General features: G+C 32.9%; 1 protein-coding gene across 1 annotated transcript in view; it reads right to left on the bottom strand.

Annotated features, from left to right (window-relative positions):
* The window catches only part of ADCY2 (adenylate cyclase 2), a 574349-nt gene that overhangs the window by 350532 nt on the left and 205019 nt on the right, over positions 1–18798 (bottom strand). The gene's annotated exons all lie outside the window — the stretch shown is intronic.

Below are 18798 nucleotides of genomic sequence, written 5' to 3'. Positions count from 1 at the left end.
TTTGTCCATCATGGATTTACGTAAGTTTATTGAAGTGGATTTTATATTTATCTTAACTACGAATGTGTCTTATTGCTATCATTTTCATATCTAGAATAAGTTTATTAATAGGATATCTGGGTCAAAATATGGATATTTTGTTCACTATTAATTTCTTATGAGCACATTTTTATGGCATGACCTTTATATTCAGGTCGTATATGAATTCTGAGCTGTTTTTTTGTTATATGCTGTAAGATATTGCTCTAACACTAATTTCTGTCAAATTGCTTTCCAATTTCCCTAGTAATACTCATGAGGATATTTTCCAAGTAATTTGTGTTCTTAGATACAAAGAATATTAAATTATTAATTTCAGTTGTTTAATATTCTTTTCTTTCTTTGCTGTTACCATTCTATTTTTTAAACAGTACAAATAGTTTTAATAATTACTGCTGCATAATATACTTTGAGTCTGGAAAAAAGTCATCCTTTGCCATTCTGTCCACCCCTATTATTTCTCCTGGGAGTTGAAATGTTTTGTTATCTAAATAAACCATCATGTAAACAAATAGAGATAATTTTGTCTCTTCTTGGAGTACACTTGCCCCTTCATTTTGTTTATTTTCTTCATAGTTTTGATGGAATAGTACAGAAAGATGGTCACAGGACAATTGTGCATCAACAATAAACTAAGGCACAAAGAAATAAACGTTCGCTGGCCAATACTATCAAATACTATTTGGAATTCCTTAAATTTATTGTATTTAGAATTGGAGTGACTTGTCCATAGTAGATTTACATGATATATTTTTTGAAGTGGATTTTATATTTACCTTAACTACAAATGTGTCTCACTGTTATCACTATAATATCTAGAACTATACTTTGGAATTCTTTCAAGTATATTCACTTAACAAAATATGTTTCATATTTTCCCTTAGCAAGCTTTGTCTAACAATTTTCCCATCAGGCACCAATTTGAAAATCAAATTCCATAGTGAATATTTATATCAGAATGACAAAGCAGTACTATAGTTCATGGTTTCAGAAATAAGTTGTGATAAATATCTCAAGATGACTAAATGGAAACATCACATAAAAGGTATAAATCAATCATATGCTCAAAATATTGAAATGTATTTTGTTTTTTGCTATGTGATTTTACCATATATTGTGAGGTCAATATTACAGCACATTATGAAATAAATGGTAGAATATTCTAAGCAGTTAGACAAACTAAAGCTGTGACCCCAAGGAGTTGGAATACTCCTTGCTCCTTGATGCCAATTCCACACTTTCCCTCTGCTGTCACCACTCATTAACTTTTCCTTTTGAAATTCACTCAGTTTATATCTAATACACAATTAAAAATCTAGTCCTAAATTATAAATTTTCCTAAATTTTTAGAACAGTCTTTTTCTCTTCTCAATGAGTTCAGTGCCTACATTATTTTCTATTCTTTTTAATTCCTGCCAACATACATATCAATATTACTTAAATACCTTATTCTCCAAGTTCTTTATATTACTTATTTCACATGACTTACTTCATTCCATTTCATCCCCAAACGTAAAAGGGTATACCATTGTCCACAAATATATCACTTCCATGTTCAGTAACTTGTAATGTTGCCTTATCTCATCATAATCTATTAATATTCCACTTCTTCCTCTGCCTTTGAACCCCCAATCTGTATTCTTTATCCTCAAAGTTCTTCAGCCCTTCAGATATTTTCCAAGGCATAAATGTTTAAGTAGCTACTTTCTCCTACATTTGAATTATGTAAAAAAATAAAATGCAAAATCAGGACAGTAAATATGTTATATTTATGAATTAGACCAAAAACTTCATTAAATTCAACATGGATGAGAGTTGCAGGATCAAAAGGATGTTGATTTTGAGTGAGGACTCATTGTAGGAAGATTACCAGAATGTATTATGGTTGCATTTATATCCACCCTGACTTTTATTAAAGCACAAAACAAACAAACAAAAAAACTGGCCATCAGTATAAAGGACTACTTCAAAATTTATTATTATTGTGTCTTATCCAGAGTAAATATAGATAACATTTATATTGAAATGACTTTTCAAAATTTATCTTGACTATAAGGACTCAATAATATAATTCACTTAGAAATTACAAAAGGATTGGAAACTTTTTTTAAATAGTGCAGAAATGGAAATATGTAAAATGTCTAATAATTTGATGACCTCTGTAAGTCTTTCCACCTCATATTTCATGCCTTTATAGGCCTGCTATAGAATTTTCTTCATTAGGAAAGACTAAAAACAGCAAGGTGACAAACTGTGCTTTAGCTTATAATTTCCTCCCAAAGAATTGATGGTAATTTTTTCTTTAAGAATAGTATTTTGTCTTTATGACAGCTGAATTACTTTGATACTTTGTGCAAATAAAAATTTGTTTTCATACACAATCAGATTTAAATTTCACAATTCTTTCATTCCTCACTGGAAGCCAAACCTAGTCAACAAGATTACATACTTTGAGAAGTATTATTTCTGGTTTAAAGAAAAAAAGAAAAACATGTGGGTATTAAAAGTATATCCTTGCCCAGGTATGGATTGGTTAATTTTCTTCTTTCTTCTTACAAATATTACTCAGTGTCAGTTTTGGGCCTTAGCATAACAAAAAGCCTTCTACTATTTTGTGTTTCCTCAAAAAACTATTACTTATCATTTTGCTTCTCCTTTATAAAAATCTCACTCTTATAAGGCTTATTATGTATACTATTCACCAGACTCCCACTGCTTAATAACTTAGGAAGAATTTTATGGCTTAAATGGAATGTTTATAAGTAATTCCAACAATATTTACACTATCAAATTTGGTAACAATTTCTCTCCCTACTTCCAGCCCAATTCTCTACTTTGAGGAGATATTCTCTCTCTCTCTCTCTCTCTCTCTCTCTCTCTCTCTCTCTCTCTCTTTCTCCTGGTCCATTATTTATACCTATCCATATACATACACACATATGTACATAAGTATGCATTTCTATATATGTATAAATAGTTATTACATATGTCTACGTATATGCATATGTACTTCAATATACTCATATTCTTGTAAGTACACACAAATTTTTCACTTTAAATGATCAATCTTATGTATGAATGTTTTGCTCAAAAAGTCTGGAAACATTTGTCTTTCTATCTTTATCTTTAGACATTTGTGCATTGTTCCTATTCTTCTTTGAGTGAGAGGAGGGTCTATGTGCTATATTTTCACTTTAGTGGTCAAAGAAGGATACCATTCTAATCCTCTCCCATACCAAATTAGAATTCATGTTAATAGCATCTGAGGTGATTTGGGGGTTTTTCTTTGATAAAAATTAAACTGAGGCAAGGAGACAAGTGGGTATTTAAATGTTCTGTTGTACCCATTCTTATTGGCAAAAATAAAATTGATATGTAGCCTACTTATAGTCATATTAAACATTTATCAATAACGTCTGAAATTAACTGGGGACAGAATATTGTTGCTGATAGGCTTGTCTCCTGTGAGGGCATGTTGGAGTTCTAGCTGGCTTGGTTCAATTATCAGATGACTGTTATCTAGCTCCTTCTCTCACTTGGCTTTAGTGCTAGGAAATATATCTGAGCTTTAAATCTGTGACTCCATAAAATAATAGAAAGGAAAAAAGCCTTCACATTTGCCCCTTTTGACAGGACATTGACAAGGCAGAGAGAAAAGCTGCTTCTTATTCATAAGACACAATATATCAAGAAATTGGACCCAATTTATGAAGCTTGGCTTCTTTAAAAAATTCCACTTAATTTAACAAGATGGGCAAAGTAGAAGATTTATGTAATGTTCCAGAAAGTTACAAATTTACAAACATCTGGTGCTAAGCAGTTTTAAGAGTTTAAAGTGAATCTGATTGAAAATGGATTAGTGTGGTTTTATTGCACTGGCAGTAAGAGGGAAAGAAGAAACAAACATGGGGCAATATACTGGATTTCCCCTCTGTTCTTCTCCTCTCCTCTTTTATCCTTTCTCTTCCTCCCCCTCCCCTTCCCCGTCCTGTTTGTAATCACATATAGAAGAGTGAAAGCTAGAGAAAACTGTTTAAGACTAGGAAGTCACAGGAGTGATGAATGGTATGCTAGAGCATTTAATTGATGAATCCTTTCCAAGAATAGTAGGCTTGTTTTCATTACTCTTCCCAGAAAAAGAGATGGAAGGGAAGGAGGGAATTCATGGGGAAGGGGAGATGACAGAAAAATGACCAATGTAGATCATGTCGCAGTTGGAATCGCCTAGATAATGTGATCTTATCAATCAGAAAAGATGTTATAGAATGGGAACATCCAGAACCACAACATCCAGAAAAGTCTGAGATTTGAACAAGGGGGCATGGTGGGAAATTTGTGAGCCCAATTACACTTGCATTTTATATCAACTATAACCTATTTCAAGGTACAAAGAGATAAAATAAAGCAAGTACTGCTTCAAATATTTTAACACTGCTGTGAGTCTGAGGATCATTCTAAACTCATGAACAAAGGAGCTCACTGACATAGTCTCTGGCTTGGTCAAAATATATTTAGTATCTACAGGATCAATGACCCCTAATGGAGTCATGCATTTTTAATTAAGAAGTCAAGTTGTACTTATCAAGGTGTTGTCTTAAAAGGGTTGTCATTTGGGAACAAGTTTACATTGCACTGAATAGAAGTGCCCTACTATGAAGTATATTGCTATAAATGGGAAAAATGCACTTGAAAAATAGCTAGAAAAATATAGTAATGGAATTTTTGTTCTTGTTTACTTGTTTTTCAGTTATGTTCAACTTTTTGTCACCCCACTGTTGTTGTTTTTTTTGTTTGTTTGTATTGTTTTTTTTGGTAAAGATGCTGCACTCATTTCCTTTTTCCTTCTCCACGTCATTTTACAGATGAGGGAGTAAACAGGGTTAAATTATTTGCCTGAGGTCACATAGTTGGTAATTTTGGAGGATTCATTAGAAATCAAGAAGATGAGTCCAGGCCTAGTATTCTATCCACTTCACCACCTGTCTAATCAACCTGGCACCTGACAACCTTCAAAGTATTTTGCAAGTATTATGTTCCCTATTTCAAAGACTGGAAGAATAAAACTGAGAGTAGTTAAGGTTAAAGTGCCATGTCTAATAAGAGGCACAAAAAGGACTAGAAAGAACCATATCTTCTGATTCCATCCTTCTCCCATCTGTGATATACATATATAAATTTCTATTCAATCCAGGCTGGACCTGAATCATGGAAAATCAGCTTCTTCTCTCTTCTCTATTTCTATTCGCTGACAGGGTTTGTAAGGAAAGAAGATGATATATTCAGAATGCCTCTGTTGAAATTCAGGACGTGAATACAATGCCTTCTATAGTAAAATGCTTATCATTTTAGCTTCTCCCTCTCTCCTACTTCACCAAAACCCCTAAACTAACAAACAACAAAAACAGGGGCACCTCAGAAGTAGATGCTAACTGAATGCCCTATGGAATGCTGAGCATAATTCACAATAGATATTCAAGAAATAATTTCTGACACATAGTGTCTAGACATAGATTATCTATTTTATTCCTTCTTCTTGACTTATTTTACCTCAAGATTCCCTCAATGAAAAATGGAGTTTTAATCTCATTTTAATAAAATATGACTCTTTTGTTCACTTAGGCTTTATTAAAAGACCCCAGAAAGGGGAGGCAAAGACTCTACTAAATATTTTTATGTCTAGATGACATTTAATATACTTTGATAAGTTCTTGGTGTCATATTTCAAGAGGAATACTAATATTTTGGTATGGATGAAGAAGGAAATAAGGATATAGAATGGTGTAACAACAAGGCCATGTAAGTAACAAAAGAAGGAACTAGAGATTTTTAGCCTGAAGAAGGCAAACACAATCACATTAAAAATCTGTAAGTATTTGAAGGGCTGTCATTTGTATTTAGCCTGAAACATTCTTTCTGGCTCTCATACAAATAACTGGAAACTATAAACAAAGCAGATTAGAACAGAAGAACTCCCCCAAAGAATTTCTTAATAATTCAAACTGTCCAGAAATAGAATGGATATTATAGCAGGCCATTGGGGTTATAATAAGCCTCATGAGGCGTTAAAGATAGGGTTCATGCATCAGGTAGGATTTGGACAAATTGGCCTCCAATGTCCCTCTCACTTCAAATATTCTCTGGCACAGAAAGTGGTACACAAAGTAACTGAAAAATCTAAATTTTTTGCATATTGCAGAAATGTAATTTCCTTGGCATTCTTTCTACAAAATCAGATTGGTAACTCCATTTATAACTTCTGATCATTAAAAAAAATAGCTGGGTCCTGAGAGGTTAAGTGACTTATTTGATTAGGGTCAAAATGCCCATATACATTTGAATGTAGAATTGGAATTCATGTCTTTGGTAAACCCAAGACTAGTTCTCTATCCACAACACACTGCCTCTTGTACAAAAAGTTAAATATCATGTATATAAAATGATAATTTAGGAAAAATAACCATGCATTGTATTACTATATATCTTTCAACCAATGTAGTTACTTTCAATTAATGACTTATATATTTAGTAAATAACTTGGATATTAGAATAAATATCTGAAGCCTAAATATATCAGAAAGATGTGTAATAGTGTGCCCCTTATGAATAGTATACAAAAAGAAGTTGCATACTAGCGACCTATCAGTCTATCACTTCTCAAAGAAGAAGGACTCTGAATCTCTGTTATACAGGGAAGAGAGTACTAATGTTTTCTTTCTTGTGTCATTTAATTTTAAAAGAAGATGAAAGGAAAAAATCCATCTGTGCCCAATCATTTTTGGATGTAAAAGAACTGAATCAAATGTTTACATGTACCTGAATTTGTATCTTGTTTTTTGGGGGAGTAGATTATGTTAGGAGGTATATCTGCCTTTTAAAAGATGCTTTCTGATAATTTTACTATGTGGAAACAATTCTTAGAAACAGTTAGAGGATGTTTTATTACACCTATTGTGGAAAGTATAAAATTTCAGATTATCAGTGGTGAGTCATTCTAAAATTACCCCCAAATAATTCAACATTTATTGTTAAGCTATTGCTACTGGAAGTAATGTTAATTAAATCTTGGAACACTCAAGCTGATCTCATTGTATTCAGCCAACAGAGTAGGGGGTAATAAAAGCACAGTGAATGCAACAAATAGAATAACATTTGCTAGATGGTTCATAAGGGAATATAATCAAATAAATTTAAAAAGTCTGCAATTAAATAGCAATTATCTAGTCATGACTATGACCCTGATGGGGAATTACCTGGTCTCACAATTGTTGAATTTCATTGGTTAAGAGAATCATGATATGTTTTTTTGTTTGTTTGTTTTTTTTAAATAAAACCTTACCTTCTCTCTTGGAATTGGTAAGAAAGAAGAGTAGCAAGAGGTAGGCAATTGGGGTTAAGTGACTTGCCCGGGTTCACAAAGCTAGGACATGTCCTGAGACCAAATTTGAAGTCAGTTCCTCCTGTCGCCAGGCCCTGGGCCTCTATCCATTGTACTACCTAGCTGCCCTGAATGTGATGAAATATTGTGACCATGTTATAAAATCACTTTCAAGCTGTGGAACAGCTAGCTATATTCTACTAGTCCTTTGTCCTGTGCCTATAACACAATTAAAAAAATAAACAAACTTGATTGATTAATTGGAGCGAATATCCAAGATGATAACATTATAAATCCTCTGAAATACTGATTTTTCATAATTTTATCTTAGAGAAAATGTTGCTGTTTTTCCTTTCCACCTCTACAGTGTAGAAACACTAAAATTTAATTCGGTGTCAAATGGGGATTGCACAATATTTTAACAGTCATTATTTTTTCAGTCATTCAGTTATGTCTAACTTTTTGAGACTCTATAGACATCAATACTGTTTTTGGGCATGTTTTTTTTTTTTTTTTGCCTTCTCCTTCAGTGGCACAGGGTCATACAAATAGTGTCTGAGGACATATTTGAACTCAGGACTTCCTGATTTCATACCAGAGCTCTATCCACTAAACCACTTAAATGTTTTTATAGTATCTTTCAGGCCAGAAGGAAAGGTATGGTCTACTATTAAGACATTATCCAATTTTGGCAATTTAAGACAGTAGATAAGGTGATCCATTGTAATGATCTAATTAAGTAAGCAACATTGATTAATGTTGTGTGTCATATTATTATGTGATATATATGCACATAAGTGTATAATATGTGTATGTATAAGTATGCATACATGTATGTATGTATCAATGTATATAAGTATATATTATCTTTGTGTGTGTATATATATATGTGTGTGTGTGTGTGTGTATGTGTTCCACATTATCATCCATATTCCATTTTAAGTTTTATTTTTGAAAGCATCATTTATGGCATGGTTGAAATAGAATTGCATTATTCTGGGTCATTTCAAGACTCATGATGTTAAAGAAGAAAGATAAAATGTTCAGTTTTAATTAAATAAATGGTAGCATATAAATGAGTTTCTCTTTCTATAGCATGAACACTTTGGTGACAACTTCAAAAAGGTAATCTTTAAATCAATAAGATTCTAGTGTCTACCCACTAGTCAACACAATTCTAGAGTCTAAAGTCAATGAAATACTCTTTTTTAAAAAACAGGACAACTTGTAGATTAAAAATGAATACATTTGTGTAGGTCAACATATAAGCATCATCTTTTCTGCGTTTGATTTTAAGCAAATGCTGGTTAAAATGCTTCCATCAACTTTTAACATAGATTGAGATATATAGTAGAGAATAAAAGGTAAAGTATAAAATTTAGCTCATTGGATTTTGAAAATAACATTTTAGACTAGAATGTGGAACCATTTTTGGATCATCTGCCTTCTATCAGGACAGAAGGTAAAGTATGGATTGCTATTAAGACATTATCTAAGTTTGGTCAAGTTAAGACTTAGTAGATAAATTAATCAATTGTAACTGTCCAACCAAGTAAACAGCATTCATTAAAGCTGTGTGTCAAATTATTATGTGCTAATGTGGTAACTTAATTATTCAATGCCTCTTAGAAAGGTGTATGTTCATATTGTCACCCTATCAGAAGACTTTTGATCACAGGAAGATTCCAGCTTACAAGTGAAATAAGCCATATATCTTTAGACAAACCATCAACTTCAAGTAATCTATGGTGCCTTTAGATTTGACACAAAACAATTTTAAGAGCAAAGCCTCTAACTGTTATACATGTGAAATGCTACACACAGTTTAGTTGAGTGAATTCGTTTATTGCAATTATTTTTTCCTAGTCACATTATCCTTCTGGAATATAGAGACACCATCTGTAATTATTCCTTCTTTAGTAAAGGGTGAGAAGATAGCTGTTCAACCATAGGTTTTCAATGTTGGTGAATGCAATGAGAAAGTTTACTTCTATTCATCTAGCAAGAAAGAAAAGAGGACAAGTAAATATTATGGTTGCATGTTTATTTTAGAATTTTCAAAGTACATTTATATGCAAATTACAGGTGGCTTCTGGTTTCCAGGCAAAGTGCCAACATTGTCCTCTGGGCTACAGAGCCTAGGTTTGCAAACTTTCCTAAAGAAGAAAGCCGAGAGTACTTTCAGAATATCACACTGACTAAACAAGAGATGATTAGGGAATGATTTAAGAGTATGTATTTGCCATTTAAAAGGGAAGTGTTAAAGAAGCCAATGAAAGCTATCACCTTGGATGGCTTATTCTTATTTTTTTAACCCATATCTTCCATCTTAGAATCAATACTGGGTATTGGTTCTAAAGCAGAAGAGTGGAAAGGGCTAGGCAATGGGGGTTAAGTGACTTGCCCAGGGTCACACAGCTAGGAAGTGTTTGAGGCCAGATTTGAACCTAGGACCTCCCGTTTATAGACCTGGCTTTCATTCCACTGAGCCACCCAGCTACCCAGTGCCCCCCCCCCCAGGATGACTTATTCTTAAAATAATCTCAGGACTTTGTGCCATCCCTAAAACAATGATAAAGACACTTATGAAAGTATAACTATAATGTACAATACTCAATTTATACATTTTCCATGTACTCTAAGAGCTATGTATTCTAGGAGCCATTTTGAAAATAAAATATTTTTTGAATAGCATTTCCAATTTTCATTAATAAAGGGAATTCCCAGTGAGGCCACTCCCTCAGCCAACAATGATTTACACTTGTTCTGCAATTTATAATCTTAGAAAGTTGCCTTAGGCATTGAGGGATCAATGAATTGTTCAGGATGATCTAAGAATCAATATGTATCAGAGGGAAAACTTGAGCACAGACCTTTCTGACTCTGAGTCCAATTCTTTAAATATTACACCATACTACCTCTCATTAGTACATGAAAAGTAAAATTAAAACCATAGTTTTGTAGTTTTGATTCCCATGTTGTTAAAGTCTTTAAGCTGGATTAACTTTTAAAGTATAATTTGCATTTATTTTTAAAATGTTGTTTAATAAATTTGAAATCCAGGTTTCAAAAATACTCTACAAGTTCATATTACTATATTGTCTCACTTTAACTTAAAAGGAAATCAACTTGGATAGAATTAAGTCATTCACACATGCTAGACTTCTATACCTTACACTGACTAAGTGACTTTGCTTGCTCAGGTTAAATTATTTGTCTCATTTTTACTTTAAAATATTATCCTTTTTAGAATTTTGTTGGATGGTGACATAATTCATTATTTCAAGGACACACTTGAATACTATTAGATGCCCACAGAAATCTCATTATTGAAATTTGCATGGAAATTCCACCTGATTTTTGTGGGTGGTCATGTGAGATTTCTTCTCAAGAGGTTTTCTTCTTAAAGTACTCTCTTTACAATCATGTTTAAAAAAACCAAAACTTGATGCTTTCCATACAAATCTTTATTAGTTTTAAAATACTTTGTCCTGATGTGAAACAATTATCTCTAGCAAAGCATAATTTGTTATTGGGATAGCTTGGTGTGATAGATAGAACACTTAACTTGGAATAAGAAAGAACTGACCTCAATCTTGCCTCAGAAACTTAGTTGCTATGTGACTCTGAGCAAGTTAATCTTTTCCTACCTTAATTTTCTCTTCTGTAAAATGGGAATAATGATATTACCTATTTAACAGGGTTGCCTAGGCAGCTAAACAATATGTTATGGTTGATGAGTGGTACAGTGGATAGAGGGGTGAGGCTGGAGTCAGGAAAACTATTCAAAAATTGTTCAAAACTGGCCTCACACAGTATTTTTGTGATGCTAGGCAAGTCCTATAATCTCAATTTGCCTTAGTTTTCTCAAATATAAAGTAGTGATTATAATAGTACTTATGGTACATGGTTGTTGTGTGGAACAAATGAGATTACATATATCAAATCTTTTGCAAGCCATAAATTGGAGCCATAAACACATATGGATGTTATATATTTTTATAATTGTCCTCAAGTAAAAGAACTTCCTGTGTTAAGCACTGTGTCTGCTTTCCATCTTGGCACACTATATGGAAATAAAAAAGATTGACTTTAAGAAATAAAAATTTCCAGGAATTCCAGGTCATGTGAGCAACATGAAGGAGGAATAGATATTTTCTCTGATCTTCACCTCCTTTCAAACATCTCTAAAACAGCAATCAAATACTAAAGATGAAGCAGTTTTGGCTATATCCATGGTATAGGACTCCCCAATATCAAAAGAAGTTAAAAAATGTGAACTAATGGTACCAACACTAAGCTCACTCAATCCTTCCTACTCCATACTGGAATTATAGGAATCTGTTAAAGATCCAAGGACATGACAGAAACTTAAAAGAAAACCCACAAACCCTCTCTGGCAACCACCTCACTTTTTGGTTTTGCGAGATCTTGTCTGTAATGTGAGAAAGTTTGCTTGGGCCTCAACAGCCTGCTTAGCCACAGTTCTTTAGGAACAAAGTTGGCTGGGGGCTGCAACTCAGAAGCATCAATATTGCAGAGCTCTTAATTTCTGATGCTGGAGAAAAAAGGCTCTGCCATTGCCAGAGAAAGCAGTCCAGGCACTGTCAGTTCTGGGTCAGAGAACTTAGGAACAGATGGAGCAGGGCAGGTCAGCAGGGCAGAATACTCTCCACATATGGGATGCTGTGCAGTACTTCCCCAAGCCTAAGGAAAAGAGCAAAGTATCCATCCAGCTGTGGCCATTTCTGACCAACAAAATTCAGGCTGATAAATCATGAATTGTCCACTGTGGGAGAAGGCTAAGACATTGAAATCTTGCCCTTCTCCCACACCTCCAACACTGGAAAAACACAATTAGAGGAGAAGAAGTCATAAAGTAAGTGGAAAAAAAGGGGGAGGGGAAAACTGAAATAAGCAAAGATTTCAGGAAGAAGAAAACTCAAAATCCTATAAATAGATAAATCAACAGAAAAAGCAATAAGAGCAGAAGGAAATATGGCTTCCAGATCTAATAAACAAGCTTAGGCTTCCATGAACAAATACTAAAAAAATTGAGGAAAATAATCTAATATAATCTAATAAAAAGATCCTATAGAATTTCAGAAGAATATGGTCTTGCAATATGCTGTCCTTGAGAAATTTAAAAGAAAATGGGAATTATGAGAGAATAATTTATGTCCTGCATGCAAAAATAATGAGCAGAACAGAAAAACTGGAATCTGCAATCTTTACCAAAAGAATAAAAGAGAGAGAACCATAGAATGGGAATGCAAATATCTAGAAGTGAAGGACAACTTAGAAGAAAAGGGGAAAAAACCAATATTAAAAGAAAAATATGAGGGGGCAGCTGGGTAGCTCAGTGGATTGAGAGCCAGGCCTAGAGACAGGAGGTCCTAGGTTCAAATCTGGCCTCAGACACTTCCCAGCCTTGTGACCCTGGGCAAGTCACTTGACCCCAATTGCCTACCCTTACCACTCTTCTGCCTTGGAGCCAATACATAGTATTGACTCCAAGATGGAAGGTAAGGGTTTTAAAAAGAAAAGAAAAGAAAAATATGGTCATTAAACAAGGAAGATATATCAAACTCAAAGGTAGGATGCATAGAAACAATCTAAAGTTCCGGGGTCTCTAAGCAGAACAAGGTGGGACAAAAAGGTGTAACACTATAATGAAGGAAATAATAGATGAGAAGTTCTCAGAACTTATAAACATAGAAAATGAAATTCTAACTGAAAAAATTCACCAATGGACAAGAATAAAATAAGTAAATACAAGGCTGAGACATAGAGTATTTAGATATACTGATTTCTTTCAGAATCAACAAATTCTTTAAACTATCAGGAGAAAATTTTCAAAGACAAAGGAAGGGCAATCAAATAATGCAAGACTATTGTATACTCTAGAAAAAGGAGTAGGAAATAGGATAATAGGTTGAGAAGAGCAATGGAACTCAAGATGCAGCCTATGATAACCTATCCTGCAAATTTAAGATTAATCATAGAAAAATAAAGATGGATGTTCAATAACAAAGAAAAGTTTGAAATAATTTTAGGAAGAAAATCAGAATCAAGAAGATTATTTGTCTCTTGAATGTCCCAAAGAACAAAAATAGAGGAAAGGCAAATAAATGTAGCAGGCAAGGACAGAAACAGCAACAGATAATAGAGAGAATGGGAACTTTCCAAAAGTACACAAAGGGTAAATGTGGAAATATGGTAGAGGTAACAGTAAAGAGACAGATAGGGAGCATTGTGAACTAAACAGGGTAACCGCATTCTTAAAAGTGAATTAGCACATTTTTGGTGACAGGGAAAACTTCATTATGACATATGAAAAGTGAAAAAAAGTAGAACAGGAGGGTAGAAATAAGTGTGTGTGTGAGATACACCAAATTCAAATCAAATTTTAAAAAAAAGAAAAAAAATTACATCTGTAGTCTCCCAAATAGAAGAGTTTAGACTAGAGGGAAGAAGGTGAGGAGAAGGGAGAAAAGATTAAAAATGGGAGGTGAAAAAAGGTCTTCCTTTGGTAAGAGGTTTCCACTGGAATGGGTGCACTAAGTGACTAAGCTTATTGAAAGCCAGGTCTAGAGATAGGAGATCTTGGATTCAAATGTGATTTCAGATACTTTCTGGGTAAATCATGCCATTTGCCTAGCCCTTGCCACTCTTCCATCAATTACACCCAATACTTAGTATTGATTCTAAGACAGAACCTAAGGGATTAAAAAAAAAAGAATCAAACTATGAATGAAGAGGGATGTTTGTTAAAGGAAGATGAGGACCTTATACTGGATAAGGACTAGGAGATTTGATGCTTAAAAATCTACTTGCCCTACTACATTGAAAGGTAAGGAGTTGGAACCTCTGTGGGCAACTGGAATCTGTAGGAATAGAAGAACATAGAAACAGAGAAGTGATTTCAAGGAAGATCTAGAAATAAAGGTCAATAAAGGAGGGTGTGTGTGTGTGTGTGTGTGTGTGTGTGTGTGTGTGTGTGTGTGTAATCTCTCTGACAACTTCAATAATTGGAATTGTTTTGAGAGTGAGATAAAATCAAAAGGAATTCATGAGGCACTTTCTATAAGTTAGTGGAAGAAAGTGTCTAGACAGGAGAGCCCAGAATGGATATCTCTGAAATTTTAATTGCATAAAGAATACAAAGAAAAGAAAGATACCAGAAAAATATGGAGGTTATGAATCAGATAATGACAATCTAGAGGAAATAAAAGGAAGTTGAATAATAAAGAGAGTGAAAGAAAGCCTTTTTTTGAAGGGGGCACAAAAATGAAATGAAAAAACAGTAATCAATAAGTATACCTGAAGAGGAGAGGAAGAGAAAATCTACTTGGCCAACTGAAAAGAATAAAATGGCAAAGATATATAAATAGATAAAGTCAAGAGAGGGGAAAGAGTTAATAAAATCCCAAAGGGAAATTTTTAAATTTTTAAAAGTTTCTCAGCATTGTTTTCTATCCATTCCATGGGTTCAAAGATCACCTCTTATATACATGACTACTGAGCCTATTGCAGTAAAGACCTCTCTCATGAGATCTGATTAACCTCTTCAAGTGCTTTCTGGATGTCTTACTGACACATCACACACAGTATGTCTGAAAGAGAAGTTATCATCTTCCCTAAAAATCCAATTCCATCACCTAACTTCCCTTCATCCTCTCCTTTACCCAAGCTCTAAATCATAGAGTTTTCTCTGACTTTTTATTGCTCATTAACAAATATCAGTTACTGAATCCAAAATGCTAAAAAATTCTCGTCCTACACCCTCCTATCTCTACTCTCTTACTCATACACTAACCCATTTCTACCTGTGATGAGATCAAATGAGAATATTTGTGAATCACTGAGTAAAGTGCCTGATATATAGTAGGTATTTAATAAATGTTTGTTCCCTTTCCCTTTTCTTTATTAAGTCTCTTACCTTTTTCCAGTAATCACTTTATGGACCATCACCTTCATGAAGTCTTTGTGACCCTCTGACATGAAAAAGTTCTTGCCCTCTTCACATTTTCCAGAGCATTTGCTATTGAATTCTCCTATGTTCTTCTATCACAGTTCTTTGCATCTTAATTAATGTTACCTGTATTCCTCCAGATATTAGATTTTAACCTGCTTGATAGCAGGAACTATGTCATACAGTATCAGTCTTTATATTCTGAAGGCCTACAATAGCATCTTGTATACAGAAAAAGCCTAATAGTTTCTGAATTGAATTTAAGTAAAACCTATTTTCAGTGAACTTACTATTTTAGAGGGAAAAGTTTTGTAATTTTATATGCCAAGGTGCCCTTGCCAAGAACAAAGTAGTCAAGATCATTTTTATCTTAGTCAATCTCATCAAGTTACATCTGAGACTGTCATCCAAAATGTTTTCTCTGGAGACTATATGCCAGAAGCCTTTTGCAAGAAAGCCAAAGAATTATGCAGTATGATACCATGTTAACACAAAGGTAGACTCTAATTAGACCAATGATTGTATCCTCAATGATTACAATATTATTTTAAAAACAAAATTTGAGTAGAGGCCAATTTTGCTTCCTAGAGTCTTGCCAAGTTCTTCATGTATTTTTCTTACTACTAAAAATGTATATATTTAAACATTAAAATAGCCTAAAGACAACCTTCCAAGTTGTTCTGGTTTTGGTATTATTCAAACTGAGGGAATACATTCTTGTATTCCGTTAATAATATATTTTTTGTAAAATGTGCAAAGAGAGAATTTTTGTTTACTAATTTCATGGACCCATTATTTCCCCTAAAAATCCATTTTTCTTTAAAAAGATGCCATCATAAGTCCTTGATTTTTCAGTCAAAAAAATTTCCAACCTTCAAGTCTATTCCACATCGTTCTGATCTCTCTTTTTTTACATGGAATTTGAGAGAATGAAAGAACAACATGAAATTTCATCATAATTAGATCTAGTAGAAATAGACTACTCATCTTAATTAAAGGTAAATGATTGTGTAGAAAATAACATAATGTTGAAATAGAAGCCTGAAAGTGCACCCAAAAGTACTATATGAAATTGTTATTTGAAATAGAGAAATACCTTTTGGAATTATTTGTATTACCTTTATACTTCTGGAACACAAATGAGGAGGGAAATAAAAAAATCTTAAATGTAAATGTTAGCAAATAGGATCTGACCCAAGTGCCCCCAAAACAATTAAACAAACCTTGATTCTGAGTAAAAGATATTATTGAATTAATTTTGAAACACATTAACTGTAATGACTGTTGAAAGAAGGTTAAATATTTTTAAACAACCTCTTGAATTAATGCTAAATTTAAAAAGCAACATAATTTATGTTTAAATTTAAATTTTTTAAATGTAAAAAATCTAATGTAATCTTATTAACTTGACATATTTAGATTCACAATACATACATTACATAAAATTTAAAATAAAAATCTGTTCCTAGAGATTCATGAGAGAAAAAATATCAAACATTTCTGTAATATATTCTACATTTTAATTAAATATGCATAGCAACATCAGGAAAGAATATTGGTACCACGTGACCAAATTCTATACATGCCCATGATTCCAAAAATATTAGCCCCAAATTATAAAGTGGACTAAACACATTATAACAATCTACTAATTAGACCATTAATTCATTACAATGAAGTTTTAAGGAGTTTGTTTGTAGCTTTAGAGAACAACTATTTAAGGCACTATATATAACTTTAGTATCTTAGACCATTAACAACAATGAACATCTGTTCTGTAGAAGGCTTTGTGGTTAAAATCTCAGAAGAGACTTAAGAGCATAGATAAAAACATTAGGCAAGGTCTATTACCTTGAGAGGCCTTTGGTATAGATAAATCTATCATTAGAAAATATCATGGCCTTTTTTCTTGATATTTTTTGTTAGTGTAACATGTCTGTTTCATTACAAAGTATCTGCTGAACAAAGTGCTAGGCTCTCGTTATTGTTTTATCCCTTATCTAATAAAGGAAATGGCAACTTTCAAAGATTCAAGAGTTAAAAAAAGAACTCTAATTTTTTTCATAACTCCAGCACTAACTATAGTCTATCCAAATTTCAAGTTTTAGGGAACATCCCAGAAGAATGCAGAGAAAAATAGGGAAATAGGCAGAATAGAAAAGATAGGAAGGATGAACAGAAACAAGAGTCCTGTGTACTTTGCCCAGATTTGAAAGAAACTAAGACTATCAAAAGAATGGACATATCACATATTTTTTTTTATCCTTTTTTACTTGGTGGACCTTAAGTTTAAGCACTGTAGTTTAAGAACTGTATTACTTAAGTATTAAGTAACTATAGTTACTTAGGGTTACCAATAGCCTGGTCATCCACCAAGAATGGAGAAAGTTAAAATGGCAGGATATAGGGAAGATAGCTTGAAAATGGTAATCATAAAAAATGTAGTTATTGTCTCAATGCAAAAATTCTTTGTAAATAAAATAGATACTGATACTTTAAGGATCCTCCAACTCCTATTTCAATTCTACTTCTCATTAGATATCTTTGGTAAAAGAATGTGATTTTTTTTTAAAAAAGAAATTCATCAACCTCCAAGAATAAACCTTTTGGAAATGAGCTTTTCTGAATTTAACAAGAATATATCATCAACTACTAATTCATATGCTTTCCCCTCTCCTTTTAAAAAAATTTTAAAGACTGCTTTAAGAACTCATTGAGGGAATCTCTAATAAAGACACTATAAGAGAATAGATAGATTTTGTAGACATTTTTTAAAAAGCAGTAGCACATATCTTTATAGTAACACAGCTAAGTGAAAGATATATGAAAGAATGAGATAATATATGACCCTTCATGGTCTATTATTTATTGAATTCAATAAATTATTTGACTGACAAAACAGAATGTGACTTTTGTAGCTCTCTTCAGACCATGAATTTTGAAAGTATAAAGTAACTTACACAGTATTCTGCAATAGCTACAGTCATGGAGAAAGCTTTGTTTGGGAAACTGCTAAATACTGTCATAATGTAATATGTTAAACATGGAGGTATATGTTTTCCATATGTGTTCACCATGGAACACTTCCCCTCAAAGGTCAAAACAACAGAAAGTATTTTAAAAATATTTCCATTTTTATCTTTATGATCTTGTGACTATAGACCCTTATTTCCATTCCAAAGTGACCATATTAATTCAGGACAATATTGACTTGAACTGCTGCAAGAGTTTTGTATTTTGGTTTCCCTATCCATACCAAGTCTTTCTCAATTTGACCCCTTAAGTGATTTTCCTAAAGTAGAATATGAACTTGTCCACCTTTCTTTGATTACTTACTCATTAATCTACTTGGTTCCCTATTATTTTAAAATCATAATCAAGTTTTCAATTTGGCTTTTAAAAATCTTTA

Source organism: Gracilinanus agilis, chromosome 1 (assembly GCF_016433145.1).
Source record: "Gracilinanus agilis isolate LMUSP501 chromosome 1, AgileGrace, whole genome shotgun sequence".
NCBI classification, from domain to species: Eukaryota; Metazoa; Chordata; class Mammalia; order Didelphimorphia; family Didelphidae; genus Gracilinanus; species Gracilinanus agilis.
Note: the sequence above shows the minus strand (reverse complement) of the source record. Positions and strands in the feature narration are given on the sequence as shown.